Consider the following 6,248-nt stretch of genomic DNA (forward strand, 5'->3'; position numbering starts at 1 on the left):
ACACAAACAGGAGGCAGAGGAACCATAATTGCATGTGCGCCTGAAGTCGGAAAACAAAAAGGTATGAGCACAAGTCTATCGATCACGCCGCCCGCGATGATGCTCTTTCCACCGCTCCAGGCCAGCCCGGGGTGCGGCATCATCAGTGCACCAACGTCAGGCAGTTCCCTTTCTAGCTACATGCGCAAGATGTCATCACAGGCCAAAGGCTTCGAGGTACGTACGTCGCTCCAAACTCATTCATGACCACTTTGCTAACCAACACACATACGCACGTACATGTGGCTAGAGATAGATAGATAGATAGATAAAGAGTGTGACTTATGTTTGAGCATGAGAGACTGTATACCGGTGAACATGACATTTTGGTGACGTTATAAAAACCTTCAATTCGCAACGCAAAATATTAAGTATTGCATTCTTTCTCATACTTAACTATTGGATGTAATAATGTCTTATATTATGAGATGGAGGGAGTATGTCATAATTATGCAAGTCGGAAACCCTTTGGGGGGAAAAGCAGTTTTTCATCGGATCATCAATTACGTGTAGCCAAAGTAAGGGAAATGAAATTAAGTGACAATATCTTCAACAGCAAAGAGTAAATGAATTACAAGACAACAAGCCCACATTAGGTAAGCAGTACGCACACACAAACCATGGCCGGGTCGACACGGCAAATTTTTACAGCACACACAACACATAAACTAACGCGCGCTGCCCACGCGGCTAGCCAGATTGGATGGGCTTGTCCTGTGATTCTTCTGCTGCTGGCTTTGGCTCCGGCTCCCCCGTGCCTACATTCGGCACCGGCACGCCGTTGGACGAGCTCTCCTCATCGGCACAAGGTCCTTCGTTGCTGCTACCAGTGCCGACACTCCTTCCCCGTAGCCGTACCTGTAGTATTGCTGGCCACGGCACACGTTGATTCATTTTTCTCCAGCGTATGCATGTGTGGTTTGCTGAAAGGGAAGTTGGTGCAAGTCTATCGATCATGTGGCGCGACGATGTCCTTTTCACCGCTCCACGCCAGCCCGCGGCACGCGCCCCATCAATACAACAAGGTCAGACACTTTCCTTTCCAGCTATGCTGGCAAGATGTCATCACCGGCCAAAGGCTTCAAAGTACGTATGTCGCTCCAAACTCATTCATGACCATTTTGCTAACCGACGCACATATGTATGCACATGTAGCGACAGAGCCAGAGATATAGATAGATAGATAGATAGATAGATAGATATATATATATAGAGAGAGAAATAGAGTATGACTTCCATTTAAGCGTGAGAGATCGTATGACCCGTTAATATGACATGTTCGTGACATCATACGAAGGTCTAATTTGCAACGCAAAATATTATGTACTACAGTGTGCATCACAATAATACAGAAGTCGGAAACCTTTTTGAGAATAAATGCGGTTTTTTCACCTGATCATCAATGATGAGTAGCCAAATTAAGCAAAACCAAATTAAGCGACAATAACTTCAACAGCAAAGAGTACATGAATTATTAGAGGACAAGCCCACATTAGGTAAGCAGTACATGAATTACTAGAGGACAAGCCCACATTAGATAAGCAGTACGCACACACAAACCATGGCCGGATCGACACGGCAAATTATTACAGTACGCAGGATGCAGAAGCTAACGCGCGCCGCCCACGCAGCTAGCCAGATTGGACGGGCTTGTCCTGCGATTCTTCTGCTGTTGGCTCTGGCTCTGGCTCCCCCTTGCCCTCCCCCGGCGCCGGCACGCCGTTGGACGAGCTCTCCTGGTCGCCAATGCCGGCTCCTCCGTTGCTGCTACCTGCGCCGTACGCTCCTTCCCCGTACCCGTAGTATTGCTGGCCCATGACACGCTCTCCGCCGAACACCTGGTACTGCCCGCCGACGTTGGCCCGCACCGGTGCCATTCCGACGGCGTACCCGTGCACTGGAGCCCGGGGCCCATAGATGCCCTGCTGCATCTGAACCTGTAGCGGAGCCGGGGAGCATACACAGGCCGCTGCACCTGATTCTGAACCTGCACCGGAGCCCGGGGAGCATACACGGGCCGCTGCATCTGATTCTGAACCTGCACCGGAGCTGGGGGCGCGTACATCGGGGGCTGAGCCTGTAGGAATAAGCCACGGCGGGGCTGAGAGCGTGCGCGCGTGTGTGCATGCGCAGGTCGCGTCAGGTCCGGCCCGTGGCTGCCTCGGGTACGTGCGAGCGCGCGCCCAGGTGTAGGTGTGTGTGTGACCACGCGTGCGTGCGCGTGGGTAGTTTTCAGCTAGCGATGGAGCCGGAGGAGGGATCGCGTCCAAGCTGCTAGTGGCCGCGTCGTCCGCGTACGGGCGCGACGGGAGCGCGAACCAAGTAGGCGACGGGCGCGGGGTGTGGGCGAGTGGAGCGCCGTGGGCGCGGCGTAGGGTACGTGCGGGTGTATAAAGGCTCACTAATCCTCTGTGTATTGCCGGCTGGACTAAGTTCGTGCTCAGGAAACAAAAGAAACGCAGTTCGTGCTGCGGGCGGTGTACGTGCACCGGAAAATCGCTTGTGTCAACTAGCTTCTTCTCCCTTCCTTCTTCTGGTTCGAGCTAGAGAAAGGCCACAGAGAGAGGAGGTAGAGCTAGGGCGAGCTTGGCATCGGACTGTGCCAACAATTGGTATATAGAGCTTCGGTTCAGGCGATCACTGGCTACCATGGCGCTCGTCCCACACTGCGGCGGCGCGGGCGGATTGGCGACGATGGCGATGCCGATGCTGTGGACAACTACACGGTCTGGGCCATCAAGGCGCAGGCGATCCTCGACGTCCACACCGTATGGGAGGCGGTGGCGCCGGGCGACGCGGCGGTGAACGCCAAGAAGGACAAGATGGCGCGCGCGTTGCTCCTCGGGGCGTTGCCGGAGGATGTTCTGCTGCAGGTGTCGACAAAGCTCACCGTCAGGGAGGTATGGGACTCCGTGAAGGTGAGATTCGTCGGCGCTGATCAGGTCCGCGCGGCGAGGCTGGAGACGCGGCGCGGCGAATTCGACCGGATGAAGATGGCGGACGGCGAGGAGCTCGACGTGTACGGCGGGAGGCTCACGTCGATGGCGGAGAGGTATGCCAACCTCGGGGAGACGCTGGGCGACGTAGCACTTGTCAAGAAGTTGTTGGATACGGTGCCGGATCGCCTCTTCCCCGTCGTCGTCGGCATCGAGCAGTTCCACGACGTGACGACAATGGCGTTCGACGAAGCGCTCGGGCGGCTGTGTGCGTTCGATGAAAGGGTTCGGCGCCGTGGACAAGACGGCGGCGAGCGCGGGGGTGAGTAGCTGCTCATGACGGCAGCGCAGTGGGTAGCGCGGGAGCGTCGACACGGCGGTGCTCGGGACGACGACGACGGCAAGAGCGTGGCGTCGAGCAACGGCGGGAATAGGCGCGGGCGCTGCTACAATTGTGGTCAGCGAGGCCACTTCAAGCGCGACTGCACCAAGCCGAGGAAGGGCGCGACGGCGGAGCAGGCAATGTTGGCGAACGCCGACGTCGAGCACGGCGGCCTGTTGTAGGTCGTGGCTTAGAGGGTGAAATGTAGGAATAAGCCACGGCGGGGCTGAGAGCGTGCGCGCGTGTGTGCATGCGCAGGTCGCGTCAGGTCCGGCCCGTGGCAGCCTCGGGTACGTGCGAGCGCGTCCAGGTGTAGGTGTGTGTGACCACGCGTGCGTGCGCGTGGGTAGTTTTCAGCTAGCGATGGAGCCGGAGGAGGGATCGCGTCCAGGCTGCTAGTGGCCGCGTCGTCCGCGTACGGGCGCGACGGGAGCGCGAACCAAGTAGGCGACGGGCGCGGGGTGTGGGCGAGTGGAGCGCCGTGGGCGCGGCGTAGCGTACGTGCGGGTGTATAAAGGCTCACTAATCCTCTGTGTATTGCCGGCTGGACTAAGTTCGTGCTCAGGAAACAAAAGAAACGCAGTTCGTGCTGCGGGCGGTGTACGTGCACCGGAAAATCGCTTGTGTCAACTAGCTTCTTCTCCCTTCCTTCTTCTGGTTCGAGCTAGAGAAAGGCCACAGAGAGAGAGGTAGAGCTAGGGCGAGCTTGGCATCGGACTGTGCCAACAATTGGTATATAGAGCTTCGGTTCAGGCGATCACTGGCTACCATGGCGCTCGTCCCACACGGCGGCGGCGCGGGCGGATTGGCGACGATGGCGATGCCGATGCTGTGGACAACTACACGGTCTGGACCATCAAGGCGCAGGCGATCCTCGACGTCCACACCGTATGGGAGGCGGTGGCGCCGGGCGACGCGGCGGTGAACGCCAAGAAGGACAAGATGGCGCGCGCGTTGCTCCTCGGGGCGTTGCCGGAGGATGTTCTGCTGCAGGTGTCGACAAAGCTCACCGTCAGGGAGGTATGGGACTCCGTGAAGGTGAGATTCGTCGGCGCTGATCAGGTCCGCGCGGCGAGGCTGGAGACGCGGCGCGGCGAATTCGACCGGATGAAGATGGCGGACGGCGAGGAGCTCGACGTGTACGGCGGGAGGCTCGCGTCGATGGCGGAGAGGTATGCCAACCTCGGGGAGACGCTGGGCGACGTAGCACTTGTCAAGAAGTTGTTGGATACGGTGCCGGATCGCCTCTTCCCCGTCGTCGTCGGCATCGAGCAGTTCCACGACGTGACGACAATGGCGTTCGACGAAGCGCTCGGGCGGCTGTGTGCGTTCGATGAAAGGGTTCGGCGCCGTGGACAAGACGGCGGCGAGCGCGGGGGTGAGTAGCTGCTCATGACGGCAGCGCAGTGGGCAGCACGGGAGCGTCGACACGGCGGTGCTCGGGACGACGACGACGGCAAGAGCGTGGCGTCGAGCAACGGCGGGAATAGGCGCGGGCGCTGCTACAATTGTGGTCAGCGAGGCCACTTCAAGCGCGACTGCACCAAGCCGAGGAAGGGCGCGACGGCGGAGCAGGCAATGTTGGCGAACGCCGACGTCAAGCACGACGGCCTGTTGTAGGTCGTGGCTTAGAGGGTGAAATGTAGGAATAAGCCACGGCGGGGCTGAGAGCGTGCGCGCGTGTGTGCATGCGCAGGTCGCGTCAGGTCCGGCCCGTGGCAGCCTCGGGTACGTGCGAGCGCGTCCAGGTGTAGGTGTGTGTGACCACGCGTGCGTGCGCGTGGGTAGTTTTCAGCTAGCGATGGAGCCGGAGGAGGGATCGCGTCCAGGCTGCTAGTGGCCGCGTCGTCCGCGTACGGGCGCGACGGGAGCGCGAGCCAAATAGGCGACGGGCGCGGGGTGTGGGCGAGTGGAGCGCCGTGGGCGCGGCGTAGCGTACGTGCGCGTGTATAAAGGCTCACTAATCCTCTGTGTATTGTCGGCTGGACTGAGTTCGTGCTCAGGAAACAAAAGAAACGCAGTTCGTGCTGCGGGCGGTGTACGTGCACCGGAAAATCGCTTGTGTCAACTAGCTTCTTCTCCCTTCCTTCTTCTGATTCGAGCTAGAGAAAGGCCACAGAGAGAGAGAGGTAGAGCTAGGGCGAGCTTGGCATCGGACTGCGCCAACAGAGCCTGCAGTGGCACGGCGTGGATCACAGGCGGGGCCGCATGGGGAGGGGCACTCGTCACGGCGCGGCTGTAGCCTGCAGCGGCACCACCTGTCCCCGCCTCGGGGTCGCGCATGCGCTTCAGGAAGACGCTGAGGGGCACGACGTAGTCGTCGAAGCCGAGGCGGTTTAGGGCCCACACGATGTCTTCGGCATTGACGGCCTTGCGGCGCTGCATGCGGCACCGTTCGTTGGCCTCGCCGGTGACGAAGCTGATGAACTCCGACACGCATTCTTGGATCGCCTCCTTGGCTTCGTCGGAGATCTTGGCATGGGCAGGGAGCGCGCGGCGCATGATGCGGATCACGTTTGCGATCGGCATCAGCCGGTCCTGCTCCCGCACCACCGGCGTCGCCTGGGTAGGCGCCGGCGCCGCTGGTCCGTTGGGGACGCCGTCGTTCTCCATGGCTAGGGTTAGGCAAGGTGCAATGCAGGTAGTCGCACTTGGCTTTAGGGCTGTGCTTCTGATCAAGTTGCTTCAGTGTGTTAAATAGGCTGAGATAGGCATTAGGTGCTGGCTTAGCTGTCCTTTGTGTTACAGATCAAACGACAAGTGTCCATTGAGTGGTTCTGGCGGAGACATGTACTCATGAATGAGGCTATTAATCAGAGGAAAACGATAAATCATATGTATATATGTGGTTATAACCGTTGGTGGTGAGGGCCGTAGTTTTTCTTTTCTTT

General features: G+C 58.8%; 1 pseudogene; it reads right to left on the reverse strand.

Moving 5' to 3' along the window:
* Positions 1–1,592: 1,592 nt before the first annotated feature.
* On the reverse strand, positions 1,593–5,970 carry LOC123152445 (nuclear transcription factor Y subunit B-8-like; annotated as a pseudogene).
* Between the last annotated feature and the right edge of the window lie 278 nt (positions 5,971–6,248).

Source organism: Triticum aestivum, chromosome 7A (genome assembly GCF_018294505.1).
Source record: "Triticum aestivum cultivar Chinese Spring chromosome 7A, IWGSC CS RefSeq v2.1, whole genome shotgun sequence".
In the NCBI taxonomy this organism is placed as follows: Eukaryota; Viridiplantae; Streptophyta; class Magnoliopsida; order Poales; family Poaceae; genus Triticum; species Triticum aestivum.